The sequence below is a fragment of the Ovis canadensis genome, chromosome 13 (genome assembly GCF_042477335.2).
Source record: "Ovis canadensis isolate MfBH-ARS-UI-01 breed Bighorn chromosome 13, ARS-UI_OviCan_v2, whole genome shotgun sequence".
Lineage (NCBI taxonomy): Eukaryota > Metazoa > Chordata > Mammalia > Artiodactyla > Bovidae > Ovis > Ovis canadensis.
In genome coordinates, this window is record NC_091257.1 from 53,256,661 (window position 1) to 53,269,891 (window position 13,231).

Below are 13,231 nucleotides of genomic sequence, written 5' to 3' on the forward strand. Positions count from 1 at the left end.
GCAATAGACAGGTACAAACCTGCTCAGTGGCATCCTCAGAGCATACAGTTATGAGGACAGGTTAGGGTGTTGGGAAAAATATTCCTTAGATTTTTTTTTAACTTTTTATTGAAGCATATAACATACAGTTGGACTTCCTTGGTGGCTCAATGGTAAAAAAAAATCCACCTGCCAATACAGGAGAGGTGGGTTTGATCCCTGGGTCGAGAAGATCCCCTGGAGAAGGAAATGGCAACCCAGTCCAGTGTTCTTGCCTGGGAAATCCCATGGACAGAGAAGCCTGGCGGGTTACAGTCTATGGAGTCAAATAAGAATCAGAGGTGACTTAGTAGAGAACAACAACTTAATGTAGCATTAGAAAAAAATGCACAAATTATAAGTCCACAGCTTGATAACTTTTTGCAAACTGAATTCATCTTTGAATCAGCACCCCAGAACAAGAGAAAGCTACTTGCTCTATTCAACAATAGACCAGCTTTCTTATAGGATTCAATAAGACAAAAAAGAAGAAATAAAGGTACAGGGTTATAAAGGAAATAACAAACCATCATTTGTAGTCAGTATGATTGTCTGGGTGGAAAACTCAAGAGAATCTTCAGATAAATTATTAAAAGTAATAAGAGAGTTTAGCAAAGTTGTTTATAGAAAATCTGTGTATATGTATTGTGTCAATTGCATTTCTACATAGTAAACAGTCAGAAAAATTAAAAGCCTAATTTAAAAAGTGACTTACAACAGCAACCAAAATACAAATAGCCTTAAAATAAATTTTCTAAAAATATTGTGCAAATTTCCTGTGAATAAAATTCAAAAACTTTTATTGGAAAGTGTTAAAGAATATGCTAATCAATGGAAAGATTTACCATACTAACAGATTGTTGGACTCCACATGAAAAAGAGGTAAAAAAAATCTCCAAATTCATCTGTAGATTTAATACAATTCTTAAAAATACTTAAAAAAAAAGACACTTCTGTGCATGTGTGTTCATGTTGTGTCCAACTCATTTGAGACCCCATGGACTGTAGCCCACCAAGTTCCTCTGTCCGTGGGATTTCCCAGGCAAGAATACTAAAGTGGGTTGCTGTTTCCTACTCCAGGGGACCTTCTTGACCCAGGGATCAAACTTGTGTCTCTTGCATCTCCTGTATTGGTAGGCAGATTCTTTACCACTGGGCCACCTGTGGGGTCTGCTCAAATTATTGTAAAGTATATATGAAAGAATAACCACCCCACTCCTGAAGAAAAACAAGGTATGCAGACAGTATCAGACATCAGTGGTAATTAAAATAGTGTGAGACATTGGTGCACAGCTGGGCATTGGTGGACGGACAGAGATTGGTGCATAAGTAGACATCAGTGTACAAGTTGACTGCCAGTACAGAACAGAGAACCCAGAAAGAGACCCACATGTGTGATTTATGAGAGAAGGCACTGCACAGCAGTGGGGAAAGATATGTCATTCAATAGGTGAAAGTGGAATACTGGTTATCCATTTGGGGAAAAAGTAAAGGAAACTGAATAACGTGCACACAGAACAATTTTCAGTGGATTAAACATTGAAATATGCATATATATATATATATATATATATATATATATACACATAGATAACGTAGAAGAATGTATTCATGATCAGAGGGTAGAGAAGAATTTCTTAAGAAACAAAAACAGACCACAAAAGTTGATAAGGCTGAAACGGATCATAAAGTTGATAAGGCTGACTGCAGAAAAATTAAAAATGTATCAAGATGGGGTGGGAGGTGGGAGGGGGCTTCAGGATTGAGAACTCATGTACACCCGTGGCGGATTCATGTCAATGTATGGCAAAACCAATACAGTATTGTAAAGTAAAATAAAGTAAAAATAAAAATAAAATAAAATAAAATTACTAGCTAAAAAAAAAGTATCAAGAGGCACAAGAGAATGGTAAGCTAAACAGCAGAGAACTTTTTGCAACACATTTATCTTACAAATGATTAGAATCCAGACTATCTAAAGAACTCTCATGAATGAATGTGAAAAAGACAAACAATAGAAAGATGGCAAAAGACTTAGACAAGCATCTCCCAGAAGAGAAAACATGAATGGTTCATCAACATATATAAAGATACTCAGCCTCATTAGTAAATAGGAAAATACAAATTAAAATGACAACAAAATATGATTTCAGATGGCTCAGATGGTAGAGTTTGCCTGCAATGCAGGAGATCTGGGCTCAGTCTCTGGGCCTAGAAGATCCCCTGGGGAAGGGAACAGCTGACCAATCCACTGTTCTTGCCTGGAGAAGTCCAGGGACAGAGAAGCCTGGTAAACTACAGTCAATGGGATTGTGAATGATCAAACACGACTGAACAAACTACCAACTTTCAAAATGTTTGAGTCTGACAATACTCAAATGAAATTGGTCAAATATTTCTAGTAGGTATGTATATTCACGGAAGCACTTTGGGGGCTTCCCAGTTTCATTATTCAATTTCCTTTATTTTTTCCCCTGATAGTCCAGTGGCTAATAAGACTCTGTGCTCCCAATGCAGTGCATCTGGGTTCAGTTCCTGTTTAGGGAACTTGATCCCACATACCACAGCTAGAAACTCCCGCATGCTACACGTGAAAACTGAAGATTGAAGATCCCAGTGCAGCAGCTAAGACCTGACACAGCCAAATAAGTATTTTTTTAAAATTTTTTGGGAAAGAGTTTTTCTTTACCTAGTCAAATTGGACATACACATGCTAAATGACACAGATATTCCACTTCAGGTTCTAAATCTAGAAAAAGTCTTGCACTTTTGTACCAAGAGTCACAGACGAGAATACTCATCATAGCAGCATTTATTATACTTAGAAAAAAAAAGAATCTCAACGCAATCCAAACGACCATCAATAACTGATGTGATTAAAACATGGTGATAAATCTGTACAGTGAGAAGGAATAGCTCGTAGCCACACACATTAACAAAAGTAAGTCTCAAAACATATTGTTGAAAGAAAAAAAGCAAGTGACAGAAGAAGTGTACTATAAGATTCAAATTACTTTAAAAAACAGATCAAAGTAAACCATATCTTGTTTAGGAATACGGACATGTGTTAAAACCATTAGTCAACAAGCAATGACTTGGAAGAGTCTCTGGAGACTAGGCTGATTTAAAACAACGAATACCGAAGGTTACCTACTGTATGATTCCAGAATGTATATAACATTCTTTTTATTGCTTATTTTTTTAAATTTTATTCTACTTCTATTTGTAGTAAAGATGTACAGGAAGGTAGATTGTCCATTGTTATAGTAGGTTTACCAGAAGGACAGACCCTATGACTTTCCTCGTGGTCCATTGGCTAAGACTCCACACTCTCAATGCAGGGGGCCCAGGTTCCATCCCTGGTCAGAGAACTAGAGCCTGCATGCCACGGGTAAGGATCAAATAAATAAAAATAGTATTAAAAAAAATCAAAACACTTTCCAAATTCCCTTAAAAAAAGAAAAAGGCCCTGCCTATGACTGTTGTAATCCTTGACACTTTCTTAGAGGCAGCAACATCTCTTCCAGTTTTGCTTGTTTAGTTCAGAAACTAAATGTGTTCACAGTGATACTTCTGTATACTTGAGTTTGGTGCATTATCTTTTAACATCCTATGTGGGAAAATGAAGACTCAGGGCATACTTCAGTCTCTGATCCCACTAAAATTAGTCATTTCCTTTTTTAAAAAATTAACTTTCTTGATTTGGGAGAATGGCATTGAAACGTGTATAATATCATATATGAAACAAATAGCCAGTCCAGGTTTGATGCATGATACTGGATGCTTGGGGCTGGTGCACTGAGACGACCCAGAGGGATGGTACGGGGAGGGAGGAGGGTTCGGGATGGGGAACACGTGTATACCTGTGGCGGATTCATGTTGATGTATGGCAAAACCAATACAATATCGTAAAGTAATTAACCTCCAATTAAAATAAATAAATTTATATTTTTAAAAAAATTAACTTTCTACCTTCATATTTGTTTTACGTTTTGTATTAGTTTTCTAGGGCTACATAAAGTGTAACGCTCAGTCGTATCTGACTCTTTGAGACCCCATGGACTGTAGCCCGCCAGGCTCCTCTGTCCATGAAATTCTCCAGGCCAGAATACTGGAGTGGGTAGCCGTTCTCTGTGCCAGGGGATCTTCCCAACCCAAGGATTGAACCCAGGTCTCCCATTCTTGAAATGACACAATCATAAAAATGGAGAAAAGATCAGTGGTTCTCAAAGAGTTAAGGATTTGTAAATAGGTAACCTGAGGGATTCTTGTGTGATGGAACTGCTCCATACCTGTAGTAGCTAATAGTCCAACATGCATATATGATACAGTTTTACAGAATTAAACACACACACTCACACAGAGGCTTCCCACGTGGGGCCAGTGGTAAAGAACCTCCCTACCAATGCGAGAGACATAAGAGACATGGGTTCAATCCCTGGGTCAGGAAGATCCTCTGGAGTAGGGCATGCTCACCCCCTCCAGTATTCTTGCCTGGAGAATTCCACGGACACAGAAGCCTGGTGGGCTACAGTCCATAGGATCGAAAAGGGACAGACACAACTGAAGCAACTTAGCATTCATGCACACGAACACACACACAGGGGCTTACCTGGTGGTCCAGTGGTTACGATTTCACTTTCCAATGCAGGGGGTGTGGATTCCAAGCTAAGATCCCACATGCCTTCTGGCCAAAAAACCAAAACATAGAAGCAATATTGTAACAAATTCAATAAAGACTCAAAAAATAAATGGTCCACATCCCACCCCCTCCAAAAAAAAGACTTAAAAAAAATGAAAAAAAAAAAGAGAGAGAAAAAAAAAATAAAATGAACACACACACACCACCACCACCACTCACACACCAGTGAGTACAAGTAAAACTGTGTAGGTCTGGAAAAGACCTGTGGGTTGTCTCAATGCCAATATTCTGCTGATAATATACTTCACTTGTTCTCTATGACTTACCGTTGGGGGAAACTGGATAAAGGAAAACAACTGCATGTGAAACTGTATTATCTCAAAATTAAAGTGTCCTACTCTGAATTCTCCAGGCCAGAATACTGGAGTGGGTAGCCTTTCCCTTCTTCAGGGGATCTTCCCAACCCAGGTCTCCCACATTGCAGGTGGATTCTTTACCAGCTGAGCCACAAGGGAAGCCCAGCAATAGAGTTCATCTTCAAAGTTTTCATCACAAGGAAAAAAATTGTGTGTGGTGATGAATATTAACTAAATTTATTGTGGTAATCATTTTGCAACACATATATGTATCAAATCATTGCATTGTACACCTAAAACAGATTGAATGCTATATGTCAATTATATCACAATTAAAAAAACAAACAAACAAACACTAGGCAAAGCAAGAAAATGATCAATACAAAAGTCATCAGAATGTTGTTCACTTGGAAAGAAGACCAGGTGTGAAATTGTTGTTGTTGTTCAGCGGCTCAGTCATGTCTCTTGGTGACTCTTTACAACTCTTTTATGACCCCATGGATTGCAGCACGCCAGGCTTCCCTGTCCTTCACCATCTCCTGGAGTTTGCTCAAACTCATGTCCGTTGAGTCGATGATGCTACCCAACCATTTCATCCTCTGTCACCCGCTTCTCCTCCTGCCCTCAGTCTTTCCCAGCATCAGGGTCTTTTCCAATGTGTTCTTTACATCAGGTGGCCAAAGTATTGGAGCTTCAGCTTTAGCATCAGTCTTTCCAAAGAATATTCAGGATTGATTTCCTTTAGGATTGACTGGTTTGATCTCCTTGCAGTCCAAGGGACTCTCAAGAATCTTCTCCAACACCACAGTTTGAAAGCATCAATTCTTGGGCCCTCAGGCTTCTCTACGGTCCAACTCTCACATCCATACATGACTACTGGAAAAACCATAGCTTTGACTAGACGGATCTTTGTCAGCAAAGTGATATCTCTGCTTTTTAACACACTGTCTAGGTTTGTCATAGCTTTTCCTCCAAGGAACAAGCATTTTTTAATTGCATGGCTGCAGTCACTGTCCTGAGTAATTGTGGAGCCCAAGAAAATAAAGTCTGTCACTGTTTCCATTTCTTCCCCCATCCATTTGCCATGAAGTGGTGGGACTGAATGCCATGGTCTTAGTTTTTCGGATGTTGAGTTTTAAGCCAACCTCTTTCATCTTCATCAAGAGGTCTTTAGCTCCTCTTCACTTTCTCCCATAAGGACGGTGTCATCAGTATATCTGAGCTGATTGATCTTTCTCCCAGTGATCTTCATTCCAGCTTGTGTTTCATCCAGCCTGGCATTTCATATGAGGTACTCTGCATATAAGCTAAATAAGCAGTGTGACAATATACAGCCTTGACATACTCCTTTCCCAATTTGGAACCAGTCCACTGTTACATATCTGGTTCTATCTGTTGCTTCTTAACCTTCATACATGTTTCCAGGAGGCAGGTGTAAAATTAGGCAGGGATAAACAGGGGGTGCCCAGGTGTTTCAGTCTGTAAGGAACCTGCCTGCAGTGCAGGAGACCTGGATTTGATCCCTGGCTTGGGAAGATCCCCTGGAGGAGGGTATGGCAACCCACTCTAGTATTCTGGCCTGGAGAATCTCATGGACAGAGGAGCCTGCTGGGCTACAGTCCACGGGGTAGCAAAGAATTGGACACCACTGAGCAACTAAGCACAGCACACAAACAGGGGTAGGGGTGGGGGTTCCGAAGTCCTGGCAATATTGTATTACTCAACCTGGAAAATGAGAATAATTGCTGCTGTTATTTAATCATGTATTCATATTAAAAACTGTCTTGTCACTGTAATATATTTGACAATATTCTTTAAAATTTAACAAACCAAATGGCTGATGTGGTGCACATCTTCACTTTTGGGTAATCTCCCCTTAAGAGTCACAAGGGAGCAGGGAGATTCCTTTCTCAGACTCCTGTGTGGCTGGGTGCAAGCCTGTGACCCGGGATCTACCCCTGGGTTTTAGGGTCCTGGAGGCAGGTCCTGAGCTCAGTGAGGATGGATCCCGGCCACCCAGACGGCCGCAGCAAAGCCCCCAGTGGAGACGCTCGGAACTGCAGTCTGAGCATCCTTTTGCTTGCTGCTCCCTTCCTAGACAGATTCTAGGGTCTCCTGGAGATTTCGTGAGCTCCCTAACATCTTTAACAAATTATTTTCCTGATTAAACAAGGTAGAGTGCAGTCTGTTGCCATCTTGGGTCATCTATGCTGCAACTGGGGTTGTCTCCAGGACTTCATTAGGCTGTCTTCCAATCAAGGACATTACCCTCAGATGACTGTAATTCAAAATAAAAACAATAAACCACAAAACAGGTATCCTTTTTAAAAATCTCTCCTTTATAGAAAAATTTGCAAGATTCTGGTTAAACTCCTGGATGCGAAGTCTCTCTCTCTCCTTTCTCAGCCCCTTTCTGTTGCCCTAAATAGACACCTAGTGTGCCTCTAGTCCCATACTATCCCAAATGAGAACCACCAGCTGGTCACATGTAGCTGCTGAGCACCTGAAAGGTGGTTGGTCTGAACTGAGATGTGCTTTAAGTGTAACACACTGGACTTTGAAGACACTATGAAAAAAAGACTACAAAATATTTCATTACTACTTTTGTATATCATTTTATATGTTGAAATGATAATACTTTGAATGCATGCATGCTAAGTCGCTTCAGTCGTGTTCAGCTCTGTGTGACCCTATGGACTGTAGCCCACCAGGCTCCTCTGTCCATAAGATTTTCCAGGCAAGAATACTGGAGTGGATTGCCATGCCCTCCTCCAGGTAATCCCTATCCAGGGATCAAACCCATGTCTCTTACATCTCCTGCATTAGTAGGCAGGTTCTTAACCACTAAAGCCACTTGGGAAGCCCAATAGTTTGAATATATTGGGTCAAATAAAATGAAATATTAAGATAAAGTTCAAGGGTTTTGGTTTTGTTTTTCGCTTTTTATATTTTCAGAAAATTTAACACTACTCTGTTATTTGAGTTATAATTTTATCTGACAGTGCTGGTCTAGACTATTGATGACCAGCAAGGGGAGCCTGTGCAGTTCTAGAAGGCTGTTCTTTGCCATCCTCACATTTCTGGTCAATACTGTGATTTGGGGCGGGGGGGGGGGGCAGTTGACAGGGAGGCCACGTTGAAGGCCAAGGACTTGGCTTTGTACCATGGCTCTGCCATTGACATGCTCCAGGGACATGCAAAGTCATTTAAATTCTCTGAGCCACAGGGTCTTTATCCATAACGTGGGATGATAACGTGTCTCTTACCTACTTCACACAGTTGCTGAAAATCAAATGGACCATATTTGTGAACGTGCGTGTTGGAAGCATTTCCTATTGTTTAAATACCAATGACCAATGTTAATCGAATTGCCTTCCCTAATCTAGACACTGGGTCACCTGCACTAGCCACGTTGTTTCACCAAACAACCATCTATGGGAGAGAAAAACTTTTTGTACTCATTTCACAAGTGAGGAAACCAAAGCTTTAAAAGGCTAAGGACCACTGCTCTTAGGGAAGCACCAGCTGCCAAGAGCATCCACCCTGCACTCAGCAGAAACGAGCAGTGTATCCATCAGGGACCCCAGCTGGCCCGAGATGTGTTATGCGGGGACCCCCGTTCGCCTGAGGATTACTCAGTCTGTAAACACACTCAAAATCTTCCAAGAACAAAATCTTAGTGTCTCTTCCACACTAATGAGCTCTCCATGCTCCTGGGTGCACCTGTGTCTGGGGCAGGGACACCTCTACCTGCGGAGGCCACCTGGTGTTTCCACCTGCCCTCTGGCATCCATTCCCCCATCTTCTAGTAACTGAACATGCAGTTCTGGGTGGGCTGACTCTACCCTCTTGGGCAGGTGGGCACTTAACCTGGCTAATTAGACCCTTTGATTTGGCCACTGTGATTGCTTCTGGGGCAGAGATCCAAACTGAACCAGCACTGGGGAGGAGCTGTTGCCAGGACAGCTGGAGGGGGAGAGAGGATGTGACACAAGCCCAGGGCAGGCAACCAGCAGCTGCCCGAGAATGTCGGCAACATGGGGGAAGGCGATGCCAAGAGACGGAGAGAGCCAGCCTGCGTGCTCAGGATGGTTCTGGATCCAGCCCAGCCTGAAGCAAGTCTACCCCTGGGACTCCTGAATAAATTCTCTCTCCCTCTTGCTCAAGCCAGTGGGAGTGGTGCTTTGTCATTTTCTACCAAGAGTTTCACCTAAATACCTAATGAAAATGACGCTTGTTTGCTTCTCTGCTCTCCGGTGAGTCATAGAAAAGACAGTGTATCCCTTACCCATGAACCACAAGCTGGGTCTCCAAAGACCAGCAGGACACAGTGTTTTGTTTTGTTTTGTTTTTCAATTATTTGTTTATTTGACTTAGCTGGGTCTTAGTTGTGGCCCATAGGATCTTCAGTTGAGGCATGCGGAATCTAGTTCCCTAACCAGGAATTGAACCCAGGGCCGCTGAGTTGGGAGGGAGGAGACTTAGACACTAGACTGCCAGGGAAGTGCCCGCAATGACTTTTTCACTTACTCCTATGAAACAGAAGGTGTGGTTCTATAAACTAAGTACGAACATAGGAAGCAACTGATTTCTATCTTTTAGGCACATAAACATGTAAATATAAATAGATAATCTGCTATGAACATTTCTGCAAAACTTTGTATGGATATATGTTTTTATTTCTCCCAAGTAAATACCTAGAAGTGGCATTACCTAGCAACTGATGGTCCTACTTGCTCCACATGCTTGTCTTGTGTGTGTTTGCCAATTTCAGCCCTTCTAATAGGAGGAGTGGTATTTTATTGTGGTTTTAATGTACATTTCCCTAATTGCCTGAGCTTTTTTCACCACCAGGTTAAAAATGTATTTATGAGTATATATGTATGTCAGTGTGTTAGTCATTCAGTCATGTCTTTTGACTCTTTGTGACCCCATGAACTAGGTAGCCTGCCAGGCTCTTCTGTCCATGGGATTCTCCAGGCAAGAATACTGCGGTGGGTTGCCATTTCCTTCGCCAGGGGATCTTCCCAACCCAGGGATGGAATCCAGGTCTGCATTGCAGGCAGATTCTTTACCATCTGAGCCACCAGGGGAGACTTAACAAATTAAGTTTCATTATGGTTAAGTGTCTTTTCAGATATTTTGACTATCTGTGGGTGTTGTTTGCTTATTATGGACTAGTGAGAATTCCCTGAATATGAAAAGTCATCATATATATATATATATTTTTCCCTAGTCTGATGCTTGTCTTTCCATCCTCTTAGCTTTGTCTTTGAAGAGCAGTTTTTAATTTTGATGTAGTCCAGTTTATCCATTGTTCTTTTGGAATTATAGTACTATGTGTATCTAAGAAAAATTTCTTAGATTTTGAGACTTTCTTAAAATTTTAGGAACATTTTCTCCCAGAAATTTCTTCTAGAAATTTTGTAGTTTAACGGCCTTGAGTTTAGGTCTATGATCTGTTTTGAGTTAATTTTTGTGTATGGTACAAGATGTGGATTGAAGTTTGAGCTTTTGCGTATGAATATACAATTGTTGTGGTACCGTTTGTTGAAAGGACTATTGTGTCTCTACTGAATCACCTTTGTTACCTTTGTTGAAAATCAGTCGTCTGTATACTTGTGGGTCAATCGCTGGACCCTATTCTATTCTGTTGATTTATTTGTGTATTTTAATGCCACACTGTCTTTATTACTGTGGCTTCATGAATCTTGGAATCAAGTTCTGTAAATCATTCAATTTTGTTCGTCTTTTTCACAGCTATTTTGACTCTTCTGGGTCCTTTGCATTTCCATATGAATTTTGGAATCAGCTTGTCAATGTCTACAATAAAGCTTGCTGGAAATGTAAGATATATATATATATATATAAAGCTTGGGAGTGAGTTGATTATCATTATGAGTTACTGATCTAATCACCATAAGAGACTTACAGTTGTGTATGAATCCAGATCCACACACTCAGGTATGGGGACCACGTCACAAGATTTTATCTTCTTTAACCTGACTCCACGCTTCCATCCCAATGGTGAGTTTGCCATGGAGCCACCTCTTCCACCTCCTCATCTCCTCACTGCTTCTGGATCATGGGCCCCCGCCTCCCTCCCCAGCCTGAGCAACCTCCCGGCTCTCCCTCCATCCACACCCCACTGCCCCCCAACTCATGAGTTTAGGTTTTCTTTATAGACTGCAAGAGAGATGCCCTCAAAAGCCCTTGATTTTCAACCCAGACCTTCCTGAAGACTAGAAAGCATGAAGAAACATCTACCTGGTTGGTACGAATGGAAGAAAAATTACTGTTTGAACAGAATACAAATATCTCAGTAATTTTCCTACCACGAGGCTTCCCAATAATGAACTCACCGTTGTTGTTTGTCAACCAGACAAGGCTCTGTGGCTGTTTGGAGTGTATTTACTGCTCTCTGGCAAATATTAACATGGAATGCCCCAGGTGAGAAGGTGGTTCTCTTTTTAATTGAGACCCTTCTGACTAGGTCCTGGAGAAAATCTCAGCTTGGTGCTAATCAGTCTTCAACACCTTTCTAATACTGGCTAGATTCCCTTTAAGTAGCAAGCCAACCTCAGGCTTTGATCTTCTGTCAGGCATGCCAGTGGTAAATGGTTAAACTTTAACAACCTCATTCTGTTGGGCTATGCGCTCAGATGCTCAGTCGCCTCTAACTCTTTGCGACCCCACAGCCTGAAGCCCACCAGGCTCCTCTGTCTATGGGATTCTCTTGGCAAGAATAGGGGAGTGCCATTTCCTCCTCCAGGGGATCTTTCCAACTCAGGGATCAGAGCTGTGTCTCCGTCTCCTGCATTGGTTGGCGGATTCTTTACCACTAGCACCACATATTGCCACCTATATTTTCACCACTGATTAAAGAAAGTGATACTGCCTTTCTCTTTCTAGTAGTGCTGTGAAATGTCCTATTTATTGATTTATCAATTTTTATATTTTATTAGATGATGTGATTTTATTTATTTAATTTTTGAAATTGAAGTATAGTTGATTTATAATATCATATTAATGTCAGATGTACAACATGATGATTCAGTAATTTTACAGAGTATATTCCATTATAAATTATTCCAAGAGAATGGCTGTAATTCCCTGTGCTATAGTGACACTATAGATCGTATAGTGTTTGTCTTTGTCTGACTTATTTCACTTAGCATAATACCCTTCATGTTTACTCACATTGTTGCAAATAGCAGAATTTCATTTTTTATGGCTGAGTTAAAATTTCCTTTTATTTATTTATTTTTCTTTTGGACCATGCCAGGTTGCATGTGGGATCTTGTGCCCTGACCAGGGATTGAACCCTTGCCCCGTGCAGTGGAAGCACAGAATCTTAACCAGTAGATCACTAGGTAAGTCCCTATATGCGGAATTTTAGATTCTTTTAGATTTCTCTCCATCTCTTACCCCCACCTCTTGTGATTAATTTGTCGAAGAAGCCAAGTTGTGTGTCTGGTGGGATGTCCCACAATTCTGAAGTGCTGATTCCATCCCCCTTCCCCTGCTTGGCCCCCACACTAACGTGTTCTGCAAGGGGGTTGCTGGATCTAGAGCTCGATCAGACTCAGAATGGGTTTTTTTGGCAAGAATGCATCAGTTGGTGTTGAGTTCTTCCATCAGGCAATGTAAAATATCTTGTCCCTCGTTTGTGTGGTTTAGCACCATTGATATGTATTACCTATGTCCATATTTCTCTAGGGATTTATATTAATAGACTGTGGATGCTCTAATTCTATCTTCCCTTCTTTAATTTTATTTTTTTTCATTTTCTTTGGACTTATGCCCAGGGGTGGAATTGCTGGATTATATGGTAGCTCTATTTTTAGTTTTTTGAGGAATCTCTATACTGTCTCCATAGCAGCTGCACCAATTTACATTCTTACCAACAGTGCTCAAGGGTCCCCTTTTTCCACATTCTCATCTTCATTTGTTGTTTGTAGACTTTTCGATGATTATCATTCTGACAGGTGCAAGGAGATATCTTCCTGTGGCTGTGATTTGCATATTTTTTCTTTTGGCTCATGGGATTAGTTGCTCCATAGCACATGCGGTCTTCCTGGACCAGGGATAGAATCTGTGTCTCCCGCATTGGAAGGCAGATTCTTTACCATTGATCCACCAGGGAAGCCCTATCATTTCTTCTTTATTAGCTGGAGTGTTCTATAAAGAGATGCTTCTTGTCAACAATTTACCT